The sequence below is a fragment of the Cavia porcellus genome, unplaced genomic scaffold, assembly GCF_034190915.1.
Source record: "Cavia porcellus strain 051 isolate PalLab524CR breed Dunkin Hartley unplaced genomic scaffold, mCavPor4.1 scaffold_26, whole genome shotgun sequence".
In the NCBI taxonomy this organism is placed as follows: Eukaryota; Metazoa; Chordata; class Mammalia; order Rodentia; family Caviidae; genus Cavia; species Cavia porcellus.
This window is the reverse complement of record NW_026947509.1, coordinates 25,825,977-25,846,559: the sequence shown is the minus strand read 5'-3', so window position 1 is coordinate 25,846,559 and position 20,583 is coordinate 25,825,977. Positions and strand designations below refer to the sequence as shown.

At 67.2% G+C, this 20,583-nt stretch overlaps 7 non-coding genes across 7 annotated transcripts; all 7 read right to left on the bottom strand.

The window, feature by feature from the left end:
* Nucleotides 1-1,126: 1,126 nt before the first annotated feature.
* On the bottom strand, nt 1,127-1,220 carry Trnay-gua (transfer RNA tyrosine (anticodon GUA)). Its single transcript has 2 exons — nt 1,184-1,220; nt 1,127-1,162 (listed from the first exon to the last, which is right to left on the bottom strand). It is a non-coding gene; the product is annotated as a tRNA-Tyr (tRNA).
* Nucleotides 1,221-4,251: 3,031 nt separating this feature from the next.
* Nucleotides 4,252-4,345, bottom strand: Trnay-gua (transfer RNA tyrosine (anticodon GUA)). The gene is made up of 2 exons: nt 4,309-4,345; nt 4,252-4,287 (listed from the first exon to the last, which is right to left on the bottom strand). It is a non-coding gene; the product is annotated as a tRNA-Tyr (tRNA).
* A 3,064-nt stretch (nt 4,346-7,409) lies between these two features.
* Nucleotides 7,410-7,503, bottom strand: Trnay-gua (transfer RNA tyrosine (anticodon GUA)). The gene is made up of 2 exons: nt 7,467-7,503; nt 7,410-7,445 (listed from the first exon to the last, which is right to left on the bottom strand). It is a non-coding gene; the product is annotated as a tRNA-Tyr (tRNA).
* A 3,060-nt stretch (nt 7,504-10,563) lies between these two features.
* Trnay-gua (transfer RNA tyrosine (anticodon GUA)) lies at nt 10,564-10,657 on the bottom strand. Its single transcript has 2 exons — nt 10,621-10,657; nt 10,564-10,599 (listed from the first exon to the last, which is right to left on the bottom strand). It is a non-coding gene; the product is annotated as a tRNA-Tyr (tRNA).
* A 3,040-nt stretch (nt 10,658-13,697) lies between these two features.
* Nucleotides 13,698-13,791, bottom strand: Trnay-gua (transfer RNA tyrosine (anticodon GUA)). Its single transcript has 2 exons — nt 13,755-13,791; nt 13,698-13,733 (listed from the first exon to the last, which is right to left on the bottom strand). It is a non-coding gene; the product is annotated as a tRNA-Tyr (tRNA).
* Nucleotides 13,792-16,833: 3,042 nt separating this feature from the next.
* On the bottom strand, nt 16,834-16,927 carry Trnay-gua (transfer RNA tyrosine (anticodon GUA)). Its single transcript has 2 exons — nt 16,891-16,927; nt 16,834-16,869 (listed from the first exon to the last, which is right to left on the bottom strand). It is a non-coding gene; the product is annotated as a tRNA-Tyr (tRNA).
* A 3,057-nt stretch (nt 16,928-19,984) lies between these two features.
* Trnay-gua (transfer RNA tyrosine (anticodon GUA)) lies at nt 19,985-20,078 on the bottom strand. The gene is made up of 2 exons: nt 20,042-20,078; nt 19,985-20,020 (listed from the first exon to the last, which is right to left on the bottom strand). It is a non-coding gene; the product is annotated as a tRNA-Tyr (tRNA).
* Nucleotides 20,079-20,583: the final 505 nt, after the last annotated feature.

The window sequence follows — 20,583 nt, the reverse complement described above, 5'->3', positions numbered from 1 at the left end:
CTTGCTCTTCCAGAGACTTCCCCTAACAGTATGGTGGCGGCCTCCGGAAGTGGTGGGAAGACTGGAACGAGGTGAGGCACGAGAGGCTGGGGACCTTAGGCAGGGCAAGCCAACTGCCATCTCCAGCCAGGAGGCCACCGGAAACACATGTCAGCCCTCCGTCCATCTCTGCCACCATCATCCGGAATGAAGCAAGCATGGGCCTCCTGGCCCAGCACCCGGAGACTTCATACCAAATGCAGCTAGATCCATAGGCACACTTCAGAAGAATCACAAGGAGAGAGAGACACACGCAGAGAGAGAAAGAGACAGAGAGAGAGAGAAAGAGACAGACAGACAGACAGACAGACAGACAGACAGAGAGACCCAGAGACAGAGAGACAGGGAAACAGAGAATGAAAGAGAGTGAGAGTGAGAACAAAAACTAGCCCGAGAGCTGGACAGAGATCCACACAGGAAGGCAGCAAGACCCAAACCCAGGGTGAGGGCCAGAGGGAGACAGATAGGGTGTGTGGAGCAGCGCAGCCTGGGCAATTGGAAGCAGTGGGAGACAGAGGCAGCAAGAGATGGCTCCTTGGTGTGTGGAAGGAGGGAGGCGGGAGGCAGGGGTGTGGAGTGGAGCAGGCAGGGTGAGGGGCGTGCCAGGTGGGTCCACCCCTGGGCTGTGTGGCGCAGGTGGGCGCGCGGTGTGCAGGGCCAGTTGGCGTGTCCGGAGAGCTGGAGGGTCTGAGGTGGCAGAAGGCTGCAGCGTAGAGCAAAGTGGCGGAGCCGGAGGGCATGTGGAGGGTGCAAGGGGAGGCGGCCTCCCCTCGGGCTAAAATGAAAAGAGCGGGTCTGGAGCTTGTGTGTGTGTGTGTGTGTGTGTGTGTGTGTGTGTGTGTGTTTGCGTGTGTGTGTTTGCGCTCTGGTGGTGGCTGGCCTGGCCCAGCGAGTGTGCCTCCGGATGGGGCAAAGGCGCAGATGCCTCAGCAGGGGAGGAGGCGACAGGCGGCTTCCCCAGGGGTCCGTGGGTGCAGCTCGCGCCAGGAAGCCGGGGTGGCGGGGTCCGGAGCGCTGGGTGAGAGTGGGCAGGCAGGGTGCCGCGCCGCGCCGCGCCGCGGGTGTGCGCGCAAAAGCGTCAGGCACGTCCTTCGAGCCGGAATCGAACCAGCGACCTAAGAATGTCCACAGATGGCTGTTGGGGCTACGGTCCTCCGCTCTACCAGCTGAGCTATCGAAGGGTGCACGTCTCGGGGGCCTGGGCGCGCGGTTTTCCGGAGCCCAGGGAGGCCGAGGCCCCGGAAGGCCAGAGGTCCGCGGGCCTGGGACTGGGAGTGGGAGTGGGCAGCCAGCCGGGAGACTGGAGCCCGGGTGTGGCTCTGCTTTGCGGGCGGAGCCCAGCCTGGGGGCGAAGCGGTTGCGGCAGCCGGGGGGGGGGGCACCGGGGCGGGCACCGGGGCGGGCGGGCAGTGCGTCTGTGATTGAGTGGGTGCCATCCGCGCCCACGGCCTCGGCCCTCTTGCCCGTCGTGGCCTCTCGCTGTGGCCCGGCGTGCGGGATGCCCGCGCCGCCCGGGTGGTCTGAAAGCTGCGGGGGAGCCCCGAGTGCACGGCCCGGGTCGGTGCGCCGGGGTGGGCCGGGGTGGGCCGGGGTGGGCTGGAGGAGGGCGGCGACAGGGGAGGGCAGCGGGAGATCCGGCCTGGGCGGCCAGCAGGCGACCTCCAAGGGCAGAGGCGCAGTAGCCAGGCCACGCCACGGGGTCCGGCTGAGGTCCCTGTCGGGGCGCCAGCCGGAAGCACCTGGATTCCCCCACCCTCCGCGCCACGGCTGCGCCCCCGGTGGCGGGAGACGGTGGCCCTGGGGCTTGGCCCGGACTCTCAGAGGCCCCCGCAGACAGGACGGCGACAGGGGTCCACAGGCAGGCCAGCCCAGGAGGGGTGGGGTGCGGGCATGGCTGCAGCCTCTGCCACGCCCGCCCCGGCGGGACTCCCCTGGCAGAGGGGCGGGAGGGCGCAACTCCATGGCTTCCCGAGGGGCCCAGGCCGCAAGAGAGCATGCCCACTGCGGGGTCCGGTTCGGATCCCCGCCCAGGCGCCCACCGAGGCCTTGCCACAGGTTTCTGTGTGCTGCGTGCCCAGCGCCCCCGAACGTTGGCTCTGCTGGCCGCCCAGACGGAGACCCACAGTCGGGGTCGGGGGTCGGGTGGGCAGCTGCCAGCGGCTCGCACCGAGGCCAGGCATCCTCCACTGGGGTGGCGGCCACCCTCAGGCACCGCTGGCCGCCTGCGTCCTCCACCCAGCTAGCTCATCCCCCAGTCCCCTTGCCCGCCCCAAAGGCACGGGAGCCCGTCCAGCCAAGGCCCAGGCTTGCGCCTCGGGCCAGTGCTCACCGGGCTCCCGCGTGGCAGGCACGCAGAGCTGGCCGTGGCCTCTCCCCCACTGCTGAGCGGTGACATCCGCCTCAAGCAAAGGACGCTCCACAGCGCGTCCCCGGGCACCCCTGTCTACTCAAGGTGAACTGTCATGCCCTGTGCCTTGGTGAGCCTGAGGTGGGGGCGGTGGGGACAGCGGCCGGCCGGGGCCTCTGCAGACGAGGAGGCCAAGAGGCCTGCAGCCCCACGTGTCGCAGTCTCCTCTGCACAGAGCCCTTTGCACGAGCGGGACTGGGCACCGCCAGAGAGCAGTGAGGCCCCCACCTCCCTCCATTCCCCCAAGGAGCCCAAGCACGCCCAGACACGCCAGCACAAACTCGCACACAGACACACGGGCACACACACACACATACCCATAAGCGTGGGCACGCACACGTACGTACACACACACACACACACACACACACACACACACACACTCACACCCCGAGAAGAGAAACGTGGAGGGCCTTTCCGGGCTCCTCAGACATCTGGGCACCAAAGGCAGGAAGCCGCTCACACCCTCCAGGCAGGTTGTGCCACGCTTAAGGCTTACACTCTCTCCGGCTCAGCCCACGCTTTTTCCCCCTCTGCCACAGGCACACAGACACCTTCCTCATCTGGGGTCCCTGGAGCTCTTGCCAAATCTCTGCGTTTGCTCTCTGCCACCTCAGCTCATCTGCTTAGCCCTCAGCTCGGGGGCAGGCCGATGGGACTAGGGGATTGTATCCCCTTCCCACCGAGCTCTCAGGGAGCCTTGCTCTTCCAGAGACTTCCCCTAACAGTATGGTGGCGGCCTCCGGAAGTGGTGGGAAGACTGGAACGAGGTGAGGCATGAGAGGCTGGGGACCTTAGGCAGGGCAAGCCAACTGCCATCTCCAGCCAGGAGGCCACCGGAAACACATGTCAGCCCTCCGTCCATCTCTGCCACCATCATCCGGAATGAAGCAAGCATGGGCCTCCTGGCCCAGCACCCGGAGACTTCATACCAAATGCAGCTAGATCCATAGGCACACTTCAGAAGAATCACAAGGAGAGAGAGACACACGCAGAGAGAGAAAGAGACAGAGAGAGAGAGAAAGAGACAGACAGACAGACAGACAGACAGACAGACAGAGAGACCCAGAGACAGAGAGACAGGGAAACAGAGAATGAAAGAGAGTGAGAGTGAGAACAAAAACTAGCCCGAGAGCTGGACAGAGATCCACACAGGAAGGCAGCAAGACCCAAACCCAGGGTGAGGGCCAGAGGGAGACAGATAGGGTGTGTGGAGCAGCGCAGCCTGGGCAATTGGAAGCAGTGGGAGACAGAGGCAGCAAGAGATGGCTCCTTGGTGTGTGGAAGGAGGGAGGCGGGAGGCAGGGGTGTGGAGTGGAGCAGGCAGGGTGAGGGGCGTGCCAGGTGGGTCCACCCCTGGGCTGTGTGGCGCAGGTGGGCGCGCGGTGTGCAGGGCCAGTTGGCGTGTGCGGAGAGCTGGAGGGTCTGAGGTGGCAGAAGGCTGCAGCGTAGAGCAAAGTGGCGGAGCCGGAGGGCATGTGGAGGGTGCAAGGGGAGGCGGCCTCCCCTCGGGCTAAAATGAAAAGAGCGGGTCTGGAGCTTGTGTGTGTGTGTGTGTGTGTTTGCGTGTGTGTGTTTGCGCTCTGGTGGTGGCTGGCCTGGCCCAGCGAGTGTGCCTCCGGATGGGGCAAAGGCGCAGATGCCTCAGCAGGGGAGGAGGCGACAGGCGGCTTCCCCAGGGGTCCGTGGGTGCAGCTCGAGCCAGGAAGCCGGGGTGGCGGGGTCCGGAGCGCTGGGTGAGAGTGGGCAGGCAGGGCGCCGCGCCGCGCCGCGCCGCGGGTGTGCGCGCAAAAGCGTCAGGCACGTCCTTCGAGCCGGAATCGAACCAGCGACCTAAGGATGTCCACAGATGGCTGTTGGGGCTACAGTCCTCCGCTCTACCAGCTGAGCTATCGAAGGGTGCACGTCTCCGGGGCCTGGGCGCGCGGTTTTCCGGAGCCCAGGGAGGCCGAGGCCCCGGAAGGCCAGAGGTCCGCGGGCCTGGGACTGGGAGTGGGAGTGGGCAGCCAGCCGGGAGACTGGAGCCCGGGTGTGGCTCTGCTTTGCGGGCGGAGCCCAGCCCAGGGGCGAAGCGGTTGCGGCAGCCGGGGCGGGCACCGGGGCGGGCACCGGGGCGGGCACCGGGGCGGGCGGGCAGTGCGTCTGTGATTGAGTGGGTGGCATCCGCGCCCACGGCCTCGGCCCTCTTGCCCGTCGTGGCCTCTCGCTGTGGCCCGGCGTGCGGGATGCCCGCGCCGCCCGGGTGGTCTGAAAGCTGCGGGGGAGCCCCGAGTGCACGGCCCGGGTCGGTGCGCCGGGGTGGGCCGGGGTGGGCCGGGGTGGGCTGGAGGAGGGCGGCGACAGGGGAGGGCAGCGGGAGATCCGGCCTGGGCGGCCAGCAGGCGACCTCCAAGGGCAGAGGCGCAGCAGCCAGGCCACGCCACGGGGTCCGGCTGAGGTCCCTGTCGGGGCGCCAGCCGGAAGCACCTGGATTCCCCCACCCTCCGCGCCACGGCTGCGCCCCCGGTGGCGGGAGACGGTGGCCCTGGGGCTTGGCCCGGACTCTCAGAGGCCCCCGCAGACAGGACGGCGACAGGGGTCCACAGGCAGGCCAGCCCAGGAGGGGTGGGGTGCGGGCATGGCTGCAGCCTCTGCCACGCCCGCCCCGGCGGGACTCCCCTGGCAGAGGGGCGGGAGGGCGCAACTCCATGGCTTCCCGAGGGGCCCAGGCCGCAAGAGAGCATGCCCACTGCGGGGTCCGGTTCGGATCCCCGCCCAGGCGCCCACCGAGGCCTTGCCACAGGTTTCTGTGTGCTGCGTGCCCAGCGCCCCCGAACGTTGGCTCTGCTGGCCGCCCAGACGGAGACCCACAGTCGGGGTCGGGGGTCGGGTGGGCAGCTGCCAGCGGCTCGCACCGAGGCCAGGCATCCTCCACTGGGGTGGCGGCCACCCTCAGGCACCGCTGGCCGCCTGCGTCCTCCACCCAGCTAGCTCATCCCCCAGTCCCCTTGCCCGCCCCAAAGGCACGGGAGCCCGTCCAGCCAAGGCCCAGGCTTGCGCCTCGGGCCAGTGCTCACCGGGCTCCCGCGTGGCAGGCACGCAGAGCTGGCCGTGGCCTCTCCCCCACTGCTGAGCGGTGACATCCGCCTCAAGCAAAGGACGCTCCACAGCGCGTCCCCGGGCACCCCTGTCTACTCAAGGTGAACTGTCATGCCCTGTGCCTTGGTGAGCCTGAGGTGGGGGCGGTGGGGACAGCGGCCGGCCGGGGCCTCTGCAGACGAGGAGGCCAAGAGGCCTGCAGCCCCACGTGTCGCAGTCTCCTCTGCACAGAGCCCTTTGCACGAGCGGGACTGGGCACCGCCAGAGAGCAGTGAGGCCCCCACCTCCCTCCATTCCCCCAAGGAGCCCAAGCACGCCCAGACACGCCAGCACAAACTCGCACACAGACACACGGGCACACACACACACATACCCATAAGCGTGGGCACGCACACGTACGTACACACACACACACACACACACACACACACACACACACTCACACCCCGAGAAGAGAAACGTGGAGGGCCTTTCCGGGCTCCTCAGACATCTGGGCACCAAAGGCAGGAAGCCGCTCACACCCTCCAGGCAGGTTGTGCCACGCTTAAGGCTTACACTCTCTCCGGCTCAGCCCACGCTTTTTCCCCCTCTGCCACAGGCACACAGACACCTTCCTCATCTGGGGTCCCTGGAGCTCTTGCCAAATCTCTGCGTTTGCTCTCTGCCACCTCAGCTCATCTGCTTAGCCCTCAGCTCGGGGGCAGGCCGATGGGACTAGGGGATTGTATCCCCTTCCCACCGAGCTCTCAGGGAGCCTTGCTCTTCCAGAGACTTCCCCTAACAGTATGGTGGCGGCCTCCGGAAGTGGTGGGAAGACTGGAACGAGGTGAGGCACGAGAGGCTGGGGACCTTAGGCAGGGCAAGCCAACTGCCATCTCCAGCCAGGAGGCCACCGGAAACACATGTCAGCCCTCCGTCCATCTCTGCCACCATCATCCGGAATGAAGCAAGCATGGGCCTCCTGGCCCAGCACCCGGAGACTTCATACCAAATGCAGCTAGATCCATAGGCACACTTCAGAAGAATCACAAGGAGAGAGAGACACACGCAGAGAGAGAAAGAGACAGAGAGAGAGAGAAAGAGACAGACAGACAGACAGACAGACAGACAGACAGAGAGACCCAGAGACAGAGAGACAGGGAAACAGAGAATGAAAGAGAGTGAGAGTGAGAACAAAAACTAGCCCGAGAGCTGGACAGAGATCCACACAGGAAGGCAGCAAGACCCAAACCCAGGGTGAGGGCCAGAGGGAGACAGATAGGGTGTGTGGAGCAGCGCAGCCTGGGCAATTGGAAGCAGTGGGAGACAGAGGCAGCAAGAGATGGCTCCTTGGTGTGTGGAAGGAGGGAGGCGGGAGGCAGGGGTGTGGAGTGGAGCAGGCAGGGTGAGGGGCGTGCCAGGTGGGTCCACCCCTGGGCTGTGTGGCGCAGGTGGGCGCGCGGTGTGCAGGGCCAGTTGGCGTGTCCGGAGAGCTGGAGGGTCTGAGGTGGCAGAAGGCTGCAGCGTAGAGCAAAGTGGCGGAGCCGGAGGGCATGTGGAGGGTGCAAGGGGAGGCGGCCTCCCCTCGGGCTAAAATGAAAAGAGCGGGTCTGGAGCTTGTGTGTGTGTGTGTGTGTGTGTGTGTGTGTGTGTGTGTGTGTGTTTGCGTGTGTGTGTTTGCGCTCTGGTGGTGGCTGGCCTGGCCCAGCGAGTGTGCCTCCGGATGGGGCAAAGGCGCAGATGCCTCAGCAGGGGAGGAGGCGACAGGCGGCTTCCCCAGGGGTCCGTGGGTGCAGCTCGCGCCAGGAAGCCGGGGTGGCGGGGTCCGGAGCGCTGGGTGAGAGTGGGCAGGCAGGGTGCCGCGCCGCGCCGCGCCGCGGGTGTGCGCGCAAAAGCGTCAGGCACGTCCTTCGAGCCGGAATCGAACCAGCGACCTAAGAATGTCCACAGATGGCTGTTGGGGCTACGGTCCTCCGCTCTACCAGCTGAGCTATCGAAGGGTGCACGTCTCGGGGGCCTGGGCGCACGGTTTTCCGGAGCCCAGGGAGGCCGAGGCCCCGGAAGGCCAGAGGTCCGCGGGCCTGGGACTGGGAGTGGGAGTGGGCAGCCAGCCGGGAGACTGGAGCCCGGGTGTGGCTCTGCTTTGCGGGCGGAGCCCAGCCTGGGGGCGAAGCGGTTGCGGCAGCCGGGGGGGGGGGGCACCGGGGCGGGCACCGGGGCGGGCGGGCAGTGCGTCTGTGATTGAGTGGGTGCCATCCGCGCCCACGGCCTCGGCCCTCTTGCCCGTCGTGGCCTCTCGCTGTGGCCCGGCGTGCGGGATGCCCGCGCCGCCCGGGTGGTCTGAAAGCTGCGGGGGAGCCCCGAGTGCACGGCCCGGGTCGGTGCGCCGGGGTGGGCCGGGGTGGGCCGGGGTGGGCTGGAGGAGGGCGGCGACAGGGGAGGGCAGCGGGAGATCCGGCCTGGGCGGCCAGCAGGCGACCTCCAAGGGCAGAGGCGCAGTAGCCAGGCCACGCCACGGGGTCCGGCTGAGGTCCCTGTCGGGGCGCCAGCCGGAAGCACCTGGATTCCCCCACCCTCCGCGCCACGGCTGCGCCCCCGGTGGCGGGAGACGGTGGCCCTGGGGCTTGGCCCGGACTCTCAGAGGCCCCCGCAGACAGGACGGCGACAGGGGTCCACAGGCAGGCCAGCCCAGGAGGGGTGGGGTGCGGGCATGGCTGCAGCCTCTGCCACGCCCGCCCCGGCGGGACTCCCCTGGCAGAGGGGCGGGAGGGCGCAACTCCATGGCTTCCCGAGGGGCCCAGGCCGCAAGAGAGCATGCCCACTGCGGGGTCCGGTTCGGATCCCCGCCCAGGCGCCCACCGAGGCCTTGCCACAGGTTTCTGTGTGCTGCGTGCCCAGCGCCCCCGAACGTTGGCTCTGCTGGCCGCCCAGACGGAGACCCACAGTCGGGGTCGGGGGTCGGGTGGGCAGCTGCCAGCGGCTCGCACCGAGGCCAGGCATCCTCCACTGGGGTGGCGGCCACCCTCAGGCACCGCTGGCCGCCTGCGTCCTCCACCCAGCTAGCTCATCCCCCAGTCCCCTTGCCCGCCCCAAAGGCACGGGAGCCCGTCCAGCCAAGGCCCAGGCTTGCGCCTCGGGCCAGTGCTCACCGGGCTCCCGCGTGGCAGGCACGCAGAGCTGGCCGTGGCCTCTCCCCCACTGCTGAGCGGTGACATCCGCCTCAAGCAAAGGACGCTCCACAGCGCGTCCCCGGGCACCCCTGTCTACTCAAGGTGAACTGTCATGCCCTGTGCCTTGGTGAGCCTGAGGTGGGGGCGGTGGGGACAGCGGCCGGCCGGGGCCTCTGCAGACGAGGAGGCCAAGAGGCCTGCAGCCCCACGTGTCGCAGTCTCCTCTGCACAGAGCCCTTTGCACGAGCGGGACTGGGCACCGCCAGAGAGCAGTGAGGCCCCCACCTCCCTCCATTCCCCCAAGGAGCCCAAGCACGCCCAGACACGCCAGCACAAACTCGCACACAGACACACGGGCACACACACACACATACCCATAAGCGTGGGCACGCACACGTACGTACACACACACACACACACACACACACACACACACACACTCACACCCCGAGAAGAGAAACGTGGAGGGCCTTTCCGGGCTCCTCAGACATCTGGGCACCAAAGGCAGGAAGCCGCTCACACCCTCCAGGCAGGTTGTGCCACGCTTAAGGCTTACACTCTCTCCGGCTCAGCCCACGCTTTTTCCCCCTCTGCCACAGGCACACAGACACCTTCCTCATCTGGGGTCCCTGGAGCTCTTGCCAAATCTCTGCGTTTGCTCTCTGCCACCTCAGCTCATCTGCTTAGCCCTCAGCTCGGGGGCAGGCCGATGGGACTAGGGGATTGTATCCCCTTCCCACCGAGCTCTCAGGGAGCCTTGCTCTTCCAGAGACTTCCCCTAACAGTATGGTGGCGGCCTCCGGAAGTGGTGGGAAGACTGGAACGAGGTGAGGCACGAGAGGCTGGGGACCTTAGGCAGGGCAAGCCAACTGCCATCTCCAGCCAGGAGGCCACCGGAAACACATGTCAGCCCTCCGTCCATCTCTGCCACCATCATCCGGAATGAAGCAAGCATGGGCCTCCTGGCCCAGCACCCGGAGACTTCATACCAAATGCAGCTAGATCCATAGGCACACTTCAGAAGAATCACAAGGAGAGAGAGACACACGCAGAGAGAGAAAGAGACAGAGAGAGAGAGAAAGAGACAGACAGACAGACAGACAGACAGACAGACAGAGAGACCCAGAGACAGAGAGACAGGGAAACAGAGAATGAAAGAGAGTGAGAGTGAGAACAAAAACTAGCCCGAGAGCTGGACAGAGATCCACACAGGAAGGCAGCAAGACCCAAACCCAGGGTGAGGGCCAGAGGGAGACAGATAGGGTGTGTGGAGCAGCGCAGCCTGGGCAATTGGAAGCAGTGGGAGACAGAGGCAGCAAGAGATGGCTCCTTGGTGTGTGGAAGGAGGGAGGCGGGAGGCAGGGGTGTGGAGTGGAGCAGGCAGGGTGAGGGGCGTGCCAGGTGGGTCCACCCCTGGGCTGTGTGGCGCAGGTGGGCGCGCGGTGTGCAGGGCCAGTTGGCGTGTCCGGAGAGCTGGAGGGTCTGAGGTGGCAGAAGGCTGCAGCGTAGAGCAAAGTGGCGGAGCCGGAGGGCATGTGGAGGGTGCAAGGGGAGGCGGCCTCCCCTCGGGCTAAAATGAAAAGAGCGGGTCTGGAGCTTGTGTGTGTGTGTGTGTGTGTGTGTGTGTGTGTGTGTGTGTGTGTGTGTTTGCGTGTGTGTGTTTGCGCTCTGGTGGTGGCTGGCCTGGCCCAGCGAGTGTGCCTCCGGATGGGGCAAAGGCGCAGATGCCTCAGCAGGGGAGGAGGCGACAGGCGGCTTCCCCAGGGGTCCGTGGGTGCAGCTCGCGCCAGGAAGCCGGGGTGGCGGGGTCCGGAGCGCTGGGTGAGAGTGGGCAGGCAGGGTGCCGCGCCGCGCCGCGCCGCGGGTGTGCGCGCAAAAGCGTCAGGCACGTCCTTCGAGCCGGAATCGAACCAGCGACCTAAGAATGTCCACAGATGGCTGTTGGGGCTACGGTCCTCCGCTCTACCAGCTGAGCTATCGAAGGGTGCACGTCTCGGGGGCCTGGGCGCGCGGTTTTCCGGAGCCCAGGGAGGCCGAGGCCCCGGAAGGCCAGAGGTCCGCGGGCCTGGGACTGGGAGTGGGAGTGGGCAGCCAGCCGGGAGACTGGAGCCCGGGTGTGGCTCTGCTTTGCGGGCGGAGCCCAGCCTGGGGGCGAAGCGGTTGCGGCAGCCGGGGGGGGGGCACCGGGGCGGGCACCGGGGCGGGCGGGCAGTGCGTCTGTGATTGAGTGGGTGCCATCCGCGCCCACGGCCTCGGCCCTCTTGCCCGTCGTGGCCTCTCGCTGTGGCCCGGCGTGCGGGATGCCCGCGCCGCCCGGGTGGTCTGAAAGCTGCGGGGGAGCCCCGAGTGCACGGCCCGGGTCGGTGCGCCGGGGTGGGCCGGGGTGGGCCGGGGTGGGCTGGAGGAGGGCGGCGACAGGGGAGGGCAGCGGGAGATCCGGCCTGGGCGGCCAGCAGGCGACCTCCAAGGGCAGAGGCGCAGTAGCCAGGCCACGCCACGGGGTCCGGCTGAGGTCCCTGTCGGGGCGCCAGCCGGAAGCACCTGGATTCCCCCACCCTCCGCGCCACGGCTGCGCCCCCGGTGGCGGGAGACGGTGGCCCTGGGGCTTGGCCCGGACTCTCAGAGGCCCCCGCAGACAGGACGGCGACAGGGGTCCACAGGCAGGCCAGCCCAGGAGGGGTGGGGTGCGGGCATGGCTGCAGCCTCTGCCACGCCCGCCCCGGCGGGACTCCCCTGGCAGAGGGGCGGGAGGGCGCAACTCCATGGCTTCCCGAGGGGCCCAGGCCGCAAGAGAGCATGCCCACTGCGGGGTCCGGTTCGGATCCCCGCCCAGGCGCCCACCGAGGCCTTGCCACAGGTTTCTGTGTGCTGCGTGCCCAGCGCCCCCGAACGTTGGCTCTGCTGGCCGCCCAGACGGAGACCCACAGTCGGGGTCGGGGGTCGGGTGGGCAGCTGCCAGCGGCTCGCACCGAGGCCAGGCATCCTCCACTGGGGTGGCGGCCACCCTCAGGCACCGCTGGCCGCCTGCGTCCTCCACCCAGCTAGCTCATCCCCCAGTCCCCTTGCCCGCCCCAAAGGCACGGGAGCCCGTCCAGCCAAGGCCCAGGCTTGCGCCTCGGGCCAGTGCTCACCGGGCTCCCGCGTGGCAGGCACGCAGAGCTGGCCGTGGCCTCTCCCCCACTGCTGAGCGGTGACATCCGCCTCAAGCAAAGGACGCTCCACAGCGCGTCCCCGGGCACCCCTGTCTACTCAAGGTGAACTGTCATGCCCTGTGCCTTGGTGAGCCTGAGGTGGGGGCGGTGGGGACAGCGGCCGGCCGGGGCCTCTGCAGACGAGGAGGCCAAGAGGCCTGCAGCCCCACGTGTCGCAGTCTCCTCTGCACAGAGCCCTTTGCACGAGCGGGACTGGGCACCGCCAGAGAGCAGTGAGGCCCCCACCTCCCTCCATTCCCCCAAGGAGCCCAAGCACGCCCAGACACGCCAGCACAAACTCGCACACAGACACACGGGCACACACACACACATACCCATAAGCGTGGGCACGCACACGTACGTACACACACACACACACACACACACACACACACACACACTCACACCCCGAGAAGAGAAACGTGGAGGGCCTTTCCGGGCTCCTCAGACATCTGGGCACCAAAGGCAGGAAGCCGCTCACACCCTCCAGGCAGGTTGTGCCACGCTTAAGGCTTACACTCTCTCCGGCTCAGCCCACGCTTTTTCCCCCTCTGCCACAGGCACACAGACACCTTCCTCATCTGGGGTCCCTGGAGCTCTTGCCAAATCTCTGCGTTTGCTCTCTGCCCCCTCAGCGCATCTGCTTAGCCCTCAGCTCGGGGGCAGGCCGATGGGACTAGGGGATTGTATCCCCTTCCCACCGAGCTCTCAGGGAGCCTTGCTCTTCCAGAGACTTCCCCTAACAGTATGGTGGCGGCCTCCGGAAGTGGTGGGAAGACTGGAACGAGGTGAGGCACGAGAGGCTGGGGACCTTAGGCAGGGCAAGCCAACTGCCATCTCCAGCCAGGAGGCCACCGGAAACACATGTCAGCCCTCCGTCCATCTCTGCCACCATCATCCGGAATGAAGCAAGCATGGGCCTCCTGGCCCAGCACCCGGAGACTTCATACCAAATGCAGCTAGATCCATAGGCACACTTCAGAAGAATCACAAGGAGAGAGAGACACACGCAGAGAGAGAAAGAGACAGAGAGAGAGAGAAAGAGACAGACAGACAGACAGACAGACAGACAGACAGAGAGACCCAGAGACAGAGAGACAGGGAAACAGAGAATGAAAGAGAGTGAGAGTGAGAACAAAAACTAGCCCGAGAGCTGGACAGAGATCCACACAGGAAGGCAGCAAGACCCAAACCCAGGGTGAGGGCCAGAGGGAGACAGATAGGGTGTGTGGAGCAGCGCAGCCTGGGCAATTGGAAGCAGTGGGAGACAGAGGCAGCAAGAGATGGCTCCTTGGTGTGTGGAAGGAGGGAGGCGGGAGGCAGGGGTGTGGAGTGGAGCAGGCAGGGTGAGGGGCGTGCCAGGTGGGTCCACCCCTGGGCTGTGTGGCGCAGGTGGGCGCGCGGTGTGCAGGGCCAGTTGGCGTGTCCGGAGAGCTGGAGGGTCTGAGGTGGCAGAAGGCTGCAGCGTAGAGCAAAGTGGCGGAGCCGGAGGGCATGTGGAGGGTGCAAGGGGAGGCGGCCTCCCCTCGGGCTAAAATGAAAAGAGCGGGTCTGGAGCTTGTGTGTGTGTGTGTGTGTGTGTGTGTGTGTTTGCGTGTGTGTGTTTGCGCTCTGGTGGTGGCTGGCCTGGCCCAGCGAGTGTGCCTCCGGATGGGGCAAAGGCGCAGATGCCTCAGCAGGGGAGGAGGCGACAGGCGGCTTCCCCAGGGGTCCGTGGGTGCAGCTCGCGCCAGGAAGCCGGGGTGGCGGGGTCCGGAGCGCTGGGTGAGAGTGGGCAGGCAGGGTGCCGCACCGCGCCGCGCCGCGGGTGTGCGCGCAAAAGCGTCAGGCACGTCCTTCGAGCCGGAATCGAACCAGCGACCTAAGGATGTCCACAGATGGCTGTTGGGGCTACGGTCCTCCGCTCTACCAGCTGAGCTATCGAAGGGTGCACGTCTCCGGGGCCTGGGCGCGCGGTTTTCCAGAGCCCAGGGAGGCCGAGGCCCCGGAAGGCCAAAGGTCCGCGGGCCTGGGACTGGGAGTGGGAGTGGGCAGCCAGCCGGGAGACTGGAGCCCGGGTGTGGCTCTGCTTTGCGGGCGGAGCCCAGCCCGGGGGCGAAGCGGTTGCGGCAGCCGGGGCGGGCACCGGGGCGGGCGGGCAGTGCGTCTGTGATTGAGTGGGTGGCATCCGCGCCCACGGCCTCGGCCCTCTTGCCTGTCGTGGCCTCTCGCTGTGGCCCGGCGTGCGGGATGCCCGCGCCGCCCGGGTGGTCTGAAAGCTGCGGGGGAGCCCCGAGTGCACGGCCCGGGTCGGTGTGCCGGGGTGGGCCGGGGTGGGCCGGGGTGGGCTGGAGGAGGGCGGCGACAGGGGAGGGCAGCGGGAGATCCGGCCTGGGCGGCCAGCAGGCGACCTCCAAGGGCAGTGGCGCAGCAGCCAGGCCACGCCACGGGGTCCGGCTGAGGTCCCTGTCGGGGCGCCAGCCGGAAGCACCTGGATTCCCCCACCCTCCGCGCCACGGCTGCGCCCCCGGTGGCGGGAGACGGTGGCCCTGGGGCTTGGCCCGGACTCTCAGAGGCCCCCGCAGACAGGACGGCGACAGGGGTCCACAGGCAGGCCAGCCCAGGAGGGGTGGGGTGCGGGCATGGCTGCAGCCTCTGCCACGCCCGCCCCGGCGGGACTCCCCTGGCAGAGGGGCGGGAGGGCGCAACTCCATGGCTTCCCGAGGGGCCCAGGCCGCAAGAGAGCATGCCCACTGCGGGGTCCGGTTCGGATCCCCGCCCAGGCGCCCACCGAGGCCTTGCCACAGGTTTCTGTGTGCTGCGTGCCCAGCGCCCCCGAACGTTGGCTCTGCTGGCCGCCCAGACGGAGACCCACAGTCGGGGTCGGGGGTCGGGTGGGCAGCTGCCAGCGGCTCGCACCGAGGCCAGGCATCCTCCACTGGGGTGGCGGCCACCCTCAGGCACCGCTGGCCGCCTGCGTCCTCCACCCAGCTAGCTCATCCCCCAGTCCCCTTGCCCGCCCCAAAGGCACGGGAGCCCGTCCAGCCAAGGCCCAGGCTTGCGCCTCGGGCCAGTGCTCACCGGGCTCCCGCGTGGCAGGCACGCAGAGCTGGCCGTGGCCTCTCCCCCACTGCTGAGCGGTGACATCCGCCTCAAGCAAAGGACGCTCCACAGCGCGTCCCCGGGCACCCCTGTCTACTCAAGGTGAACTGTCATGCCCTGTGCCTTGGTGAGCCTGAGGTGGGGGCGGTGGGGACAGCGGCCGGCCGGGGCCTCTGCAGACGAGGAGGCCAAGAGGCCTGCAGCCCCACGTGTCGCAGTCTCCTCTGCACAGAGCCCTTTGCACGAGCGGGACTGGGCACCGCCAGAGAGCAGTGAGGCCCCCACCTCCCTCCATTCCCCCAAGGAGCCCAAGCACGCCCAGACACGCCAGCACAAACTCGCACACAGACACACGGGCACACACACACACATACCCATAAGCGTGGGCACGCACACGTACGTACACACACACACACACACACACACACACACACACACTCACACCCCGAGAAGAGAAACGTGGAGGGCCTTTCCGGGCTCCTCAGACATCTGGGCACCAAAGGCAGGAAGCCGCTCACACCCTCCAGGCAGGTTGTGCCACGCTTAAGGCTTACACTCTCTCCGGCTCAGCCCACGCTTTTTCCCCCTCTGCCACAGGCACACAGACACCTTCCTCATCTGGGGTCCCTGGAGCTCTTGCCAAATCTCTGCGTTTGCTCTCTGCCACCTCAGCTCATCTGCTTAGCCCTCAGCTCGGGGGCAGGCCGATGGGACTAGGGGATTGTATCCCCTTCCCACCGAGCTCTCAGGGAGCCTTGCTCTTCCAGAGACTTCCCCTAACAGTATGGTGGCGGCCTCCGGAAGTGGTGGGAAGACTGGAACGAGGTGAGGCACGAGAGGCTGGGGACCTTAGGCAGGGCAAGCCAACTGCCATCTCCAGCCAGGAGGCCACCGGAAACACATGTCAGCCCTCCGTCCATCTCTGCCACCATCATCCGGAATGAAGCAAGCATGGGCCTCCTGGCCCAGCACCCGGAGACTTCATACCAAATGCAGCTAGATCCATAGGCACACTTCAGAAGAATCACAAGGAGAGAGAGACACACGCAGAGAGAGAAAGAGACAGAGAGAGAGAGAAAGAGACAGACAGACAGACAGACAGACAGACAGACAGAGAGACCCAGAGACAGAGAGACAGGGAAACAGAGAATGAAAGAGAGTGAGAGTGAGAACAAAAACTAGCCCGAGAGCTGGACAGAGATCCACACAGGAAGGCAGCAAGACCCAAACCCAGGGTGAGGGCCAGAGGGAGACAGATAGGGTGTGTGGAGCAGCGCAGCCTGGGCAATTGGAAGCAGTGGGAGACAGAGGCAGCAAGAGATGGCTCCTTGGTGTGTGGAAGGAGGGAGGCGGGAGGCAGGGGTGTGGAGTGGAGCAGGCAGGGTGAGGGGCGTGCCAGGTGGGTCCACCCCTGGGCTGTGTGGCGCAGGTGGGCGCGCGGTGTGCAGGGCCAGTTGGCGTGTCCGGAGAGCTGGAGGGTCTGAGGTGGCAGAAGGCTGCAGCGTAGAGCAAAGTGGCGGAGCCGGAGGGCATGTGGAGGGTGCAAGGGGAGGCGGCCTCCCCTCGGGCTAAAATGAAAAGAGCGGGTCTGGAGCTTGTGTGTGTGTGTGTGTGTGTGTGTGTGTGTGTGTGTGTGTGTGTGTGTTTGCGTGTGTGTGTTTGCGCTCTGGTGGTGGCTGGCCTGGCCCAGCGAGTGTGCCTCCGGATGGGGCAAAGGCGCAGATGCCTCAGCAGGGGAGGAGGCGACAGGCGGCTTCCCCAGGGGTCCGTGGGTGCAGCTCGCGCCAGGAAGCCGGGGTGGCGGGGTCCGGAGCGCTGGGTGAGAGTGGGCAGGCAGGGTGCCGCGCCGCGCCGCGCCGCGGGTGTGCGCGCAAAAGCGTCAGGCACGTCCTTCGAGCCGGAATCGAACCAGCGACCTAAGAATGTCCACAGATGGCTGTTGGGGCTACGGTCCTCCGCTCTACCAGCTGAGCTATCGAAGGGTGCACGTCTCGGGGGCCTGGGCGCGCGGTTTTCCGGAGCCCAGGGAGGCCGAGGCCCCGGAAGGCCAGAGGTCCGCGGGCCTGGGACTGGGAGTGGGAGTGGGCAGCCAGCCGGGAGACTGGAGCCCGGGTGTGGCTCTGCTTTGCGGGCGGAGCCCAGCCTGGGGGCGAAGCGGTTGCGGCAGCCGGGGGGGGGGGCACCGGGGCGGGCACCGGGGCGGGCGGGCAGTGCGTCTGTGATTGAGTGGGTGGCATCCGCGCCCACGGCCTCGGCCCTCTTGCCCGTCGTGGCCTCTCGCTGTGGCCCGGCGTGCGGGATGCCCGCGCCGCCCGGGTGGTCTGAAAGCTGCGGGGGAGCCCCGAGTGCACGGCCCGGGTCGGTGCGCCGGGGTGGGCCGGGGTGGGCCGGGGTGGGCTGGAGGAGGGCGGCGACAGGGGAGGGCAGCGGGAGATCCGGCCTGGGCGGCCAGCAGGCGACCTCCAAGGGCAGAGGCGCAGCAGCCAGGCCACGCCACGGGGTCCGGCTGAGGTCCCTGTCGGGGCGCCAGCCGGAAGCACCTGGATTCCCCCACCCTCCGCGCCACGGCTGCGCCCCCGGTGGCGGGAGACGGTGGCCCTGGGGCTTGGCCCGGACTCTCAGAGGCCCCCGCAGACAGGACGGCGACAGGGGTCCACAGGCAGGCCAGCCCAGGAGGGGTGGGGTGCGGGCATGGCTGCAGCCTCTGCCACGCCCGCCCCGGCGGGACTCCCCTGGCAGAGGGGCGGGAGGGCGCAACTCCATGGCTTCCCGAGGGGCCCAGGCCGCAAGAGAGCATGCCCACTGCGGGGTCCGGTTCGGATCCCCGCCCAGGCGCCCACCGAGGCCTTGCCACAGGTTTCTGTGTGCTGCGTGCCCAGCGCCCCCGAACGTTGGCTCTGCTGGCCGCCCAGACGGAGACCCACAGTCGGGGTCGGGGGTCGGGTGGGCAGCTGCCAGCGGCTCGCACCGAGGCCAGGCATCCTCCACTGGGGTGGCGGCCACCCTCAGGCACCGCTGGCCGCCTGCGTCCTCCACCCAGCTAGCTCATCCCCCAGTCCCCTTGCCCGCCCCAAAGGCACGGGAGCCCGTCCAGCCAAGGCCCAGGCTTGCGCCTCGGGCCAGTGCTCACCGGGCTCCCGCGTGGCAGGCACGCAGAGCTGGCCGTGGCCTCTCCCCCACTGCTGAGCGGTGACATCCGCCTCAAGCAAAGGACGCTCCACAGCGCGTCCCCGGGCACCCCTGTCTACTCAAGGTGAACTGTCATGCCCTGTGCCTTGGTGAGCCTGAGGTGGGGGCGGTGGGGACAGCGGCCGGCCGGGGCCTCTGCAGACGAGGAGGCCAAGAGGCCTGCAGCCCCACGTGTCGCAGTCTCCTCTGCACAGAGCCCTTTGCACGAGCGGGACTGGGCACCGCCAGAGAGCAGTGAGGCCCCCACCTCCCTCCATTCCCCCAAGGAGCCCAAGCACGCCCAGACACGCCAGCACAAACTCGCACACAGACACACGGGCACACACACACACATACCCATAAGCGTGGGCACGCACACGTACGTACACACACACACACACACACACACACACACACACACACACTCACACCCCGAGAAGAGAAACGTGGAGGGCCTTTCCGGGCTCCTCAGACATCTGGGCACCAAAGGCAGGAAGCCGCTCACACCCTCCAGGCAGGTTGTGCCACGCTTAAGGCTTACACTCTCTCCGGCTCAGCCCACGCTTTTTCCCCCTCTGCCACAGGCACACAGACACCTTCCTCATCTGGGGTCCCTGGAGCTCTTGCCAAATCTCTGCGTTTGCTCTCTGCCACCTCAGCTCATCTGCTTAGCCCTCAGCTCGGGGGCAGGCCGATGGGACTAGGGGATTGTATCCCCTTCCCACCGAGCTCTCAGGGAGCCTTGCTCTTCCAGAGACTTCCCCTAACAGTATGGTGGCGGCCTCCGGAAGTGGTGGGAAGACTGGAACGAGGTGAGGCACGAGAGGCTGGGGACCTTAGGCAGGGCAAGCCAACTGCCATCTCCAGCCAGGAGGCCACCGGAAACACATGTCAGCCCTCCGTCCATCTCTGCCACCATCATCCGGAATGAAGCAAGCATGGGCCTCCTGGCCCAGCACCCGGAGACTTCATACCAAATGCAGCTAGATCCATAGGCACACTTCAGAAGAATCACAAGGAGAGAGAGACACACGCAGAGAGAGAAAGAGACAGAGAGAGAGAGAAAGAGACAGACAGACAGACAGACAGACAGACAGACAGAGAGACCCAGAGACAGAGAGACAGGGAAACAGAGAATGAAAGAGAGTGAGAGTGAGAACAAAAACTAGCCCGAGAGCTGGACAGAGATCCACACAGGAAGGCAGCAAGACCCAAACCCAGGGTGAGGGCCAGAGGGAGACAGATAGGGTGTGTGGAGCAGCGCAGCCTGGGCAATTGGAAGCAGTGGGAGACAGAGGCAGCAAGAGATGGCTCCTTGGTGTGTGGAAGGAGGGAGGCGGGAGGCAGGGGTGTGGAGTGGAGCAGGCAGGGTGAGGGGCGTGCCAGGTGGGTCCACCCCTGGGCTGTGTGGCGCAGGTGGGCGCGCGGTGTGCAGGGCCAGTTGGCGTGTCCGGAGAGCTGGAGGGTCTGAGGTGGCAGAAGGCTGCAGCGTAGAGCAAAGTGGCGGAGCCGGAGGGCATGTGGAGGGTGCAAGGGGAGGCGGCCTCCCCTCGGGCTAAAATGAAAAGAGCGGGTCTGGAGCTTGTGTGTGTGTGTGTGTGTGTGTGTGTGTGTGTGTGTGTGTGTGTTTGCGTGTGTGTGTTTGCGCTCTGGTGGTGGCTGGCCTGGCCCAGCGAGTGTGCCTCCGGATGGGGCAAAGGCGCAGATGCCTCAGCAGGGGAGGAGGCGACAGGCGGCTTCCCCAGGGGTCCGTGGGTGCAGCTCGAGCCAGGAAGCCGGGGTGGCGGGGTCCGGAGCGCTGGGTGAGAGTGGGCAGGCAGGGTGCCGCGCCGCGCCGCGCCGCGGGTGTGCGCGCAAAAGCGTCAGGCACGTCCTTCGAGCCGGAATCGAACCAGCGACCTAAGAATGTCCACAGATGGCTGTTGGGGCTACCGTCCTCCGCTCTACCAGCTGAGCTATCGAAGGGTGCACGTCTCCGGGGCCTGGGCGCGCGGTTTTCCAGAGCCCAGGGAGGCCGAGGCCCCGGAAGGCCAAAGGTCCGCGGGCCTGGGACTGGGAGTGGGAGTGGGCAGCCAGCCGGGAGACTGGAGCCCGGGTGTGGCTCTGCTTTGCGGGCGGAGCCCAGCCCGGGGGCGAAGCAGTTGCGGCAGCCGGGGCGGGCACCGGGGCGGGCGGGCAGTGCGTCTGTGATTGAGTGGGTGGCATCCGCGCCCACGGCCTCGGCCCTCTTGCCCGTCGTGGCCTCTCGCTGTGGCCCGGCGTGCGGGATGCCCGCGCCGCCCGGGTGGTCTGAAAGCTGCGGGGGAGCCCCGAGTGCACGGCCCGGGTCGGTGCGCCGGGGTGGGCCGGGGTGGGCCGGGGTGGGCTGGAGGAGGGCGGCGACAGGGGAGGGCAGCGGGAGATCCGGCCTGGGCGGCCAGCAGGCGACCTCCAAGGGCAGAGGCGCAGCAGCCAGGCCACGCCACGGGGT